We start from the raw sequence: 2,304 nt of genomic DNA, 5'->3' as shown, positions 1-2,304 counted from the left end.
TGACTAATTGTCAAAGATTTAATGTGCACTAGTTCAAATATAAAAACTCCTGGGGCTCAGTCTTTTTTTTTAAGTAATTAATTTTTATTTGAGGAATTTTATATGTGATTCCATCACTGTAGTTCCTCCAAAGTCAGCATCATAATCTTCAAAATAGCCATTTTAAAAATAACTTTTTTGTTCAATATACAGTTCACTGTCAGTCCAGAGTTCTTTCATTGGGCTTCTTTGATCTCCACTTGAATATGGACATATTTCAAAAACTCCCATATTTGGGATCCAGTTTCTTTAAGGGCCCTAGAGGTCAAATTGTAGGAAGTACACTGATGGCTATTTTGGCAAGTGATCTAAAATTATTATTCTTTAATTGTTTCTAATATCAAAAAGTCTTGTTACTTCCACTCCACTCCATAAGCCTAGCAAAAAATGTTATAGGTCTTATTGTCACCACTACAATAAACTTTCTGTGATGGATGCATAACCTGTGTCTCAATCTAGCCACTTCTGGCCTCAGTCTTATTGAGGGGGCACAGTTTTGTGAATTTTACCTTCAGAAGTTCTACCAGGTTATCAGGGTGAAGATTAGAGGAAAATCTTGTTCTTCCAGTAAGGGCCGGGGGATGGAGAGCAGCTCATTTTAAAATATGCTTGGAGCTGGGTACCTGGGTGGTTCAGTCAGTTAAGAGCCCGAGTTCAACTCAAGTCATGATCTCAGGGCTCTTGAGTTTGAGCCCCACATAGGGCTCTGTGCTGACAGCAGGAGCCCGGAAACTGCTTGGGGTTCTGTGTCTCCCTCTCTCTGCCCCTTCCCCACTTGCACTCTGTCTGTCTCTCTCTCAAAAATCAATAAACATTAAAAAAATTCTTTTGATAAAATATGCTCAGATCATTCTGTTCTCCACAAACACCTAAAGTCAAGGGGATCTGTTTCTTGAGAAACCGACTTTAGTTTCACAAAAGCCCAAATGACAAGGATGTGGAGCAGTAGAAATGATCATTCACTGAAAAAGAAATGACGTATTAAGCTACAAAAAGACATGGAGGAAACTTAAATGTATATGGCTAAGTGAAAACAAGTCAGTTTGAAAAGTCTACATACTGTATGTCTACTTACATGATATTCTGGAAAAGGAAGAAGTATAGCAATGTAAAAATATCAGTGTTTACCAGAGGTTTAGGGAGAGGGAGGAAAGGATAAATAGGTGGAGCATAGGAGATTTTTAGGGTAGTGAAACTATTCTCTGAGATACTATAGTGATGGATAGATGACGTCACACATTTGTCAAAACCCATAGAACCGTACAGCACAGAGTGAACCCTAATGTAAGCTATGGTCTTTAGTTAATAATAACATATCAAAATTCATTCATCAGTAATAACTTTATTACACCAGGGAAAGATGTTAATAATAAGGGATGCTGTGCACAGAGGGAGAGTACATATATGTAAGCTCTATACTTTCGGCTCAGTTTTTCTGTAAATCTAAAACTGCTCTAAAAAGTAGTCTATTAACTAATCAAAACCAAAACAAAACAAGACAAAAGGACCTTTGAAGGGAAGAACTGAATTACCCTCAGCCTTTCAATGATGAGGATGAAAGACTCAAAGAGCTCTCAATTAAAATTCTACCCTAGAATGAACCAAATGTTCATCAGGAATGCATCAAATGCATATTGAAAATTAATAAATTATAACACAGCCATGATCTCCTGCAATCTGTGGTTGGATGAGTCGCTTATACTTTCATCCATTTGCCTAAGAGAGAAAAGGAAATAATCTCTGGGGTGCAAGATTACATTATCTGAGGACTTTACAGTTCTCATATATACAATGGTCAGATACTATAAAAATTACTTTACATACAAAAATGTAAGAGTATATGACTAATAACTAAGAGAAAAGACAGACAACTACTGAAGATACTGATTATTATTTAGATAGGTGCTATTTTGTAACCACTTTTTAACTGCTCTTTCCACCTTTGTTTTTATTCTGGTGTTTATGGCCCCCACCTTAATTCCTTTGTCACTGTTGTCAGGGAGATATTTTATTAAAAGCTTAATCTTCAACATTTGGGGAGCTGTTAAGTTGCATTTTTGTCTGTCAAAGCCCTCTGTGATCACCACTGAATGTCTATGTAGACAATAAAGTTTATTTTTTCTATGTCCTCCAAAAGATTGCTAAGGTCCAGGGGAGCATCCTTACTGTCTTGGCTCTCAAAATCTATTTATTTATTTATTTTTATTTTTTTTTCAATATATGAAGTTTATTGTCATATTGGTTTCCATACAACACCCAGTGCTC

General features: G+C 36.1%; 1 non-coding gene across 1 annotated transcript; it reads right to left on the bottom strand.

The window, feature by feature from the left end:
* Nucleotides 1-424: 424 nt before the first annotated feature.
* On the bottom strand, nucleotides 425-530 carry LOC122230871. Its single transcript, XR_006207941.1, has one exon. It is a non-coding gene; the product is annotated as a small nucleolar RNA SNORA1 (small nucleolar RNA).
* Nucleotides 531-2,304: the final 1,774 nt, after the last annotated feature.

Source organism: Panthera tigris, chromosome C2, assembly GCF_018350195.1.
Source record: "Panthera tigris isolate Pti1 chromosome C2, P.tigris_Pti1_mat1.1, whole genome shotgun sequence".
In the NCBI taxonomy this organism is placed as follows: Eukaryota; Metazoa; Chordata; class Mammalia; order Carnivora; family Felidae; genus Panthera; species Panthera tigris.
Note: the sequence above shows the minus strand (reverse complement) of the source record. Positions and strands in the feature narration are given on the sequence as shown.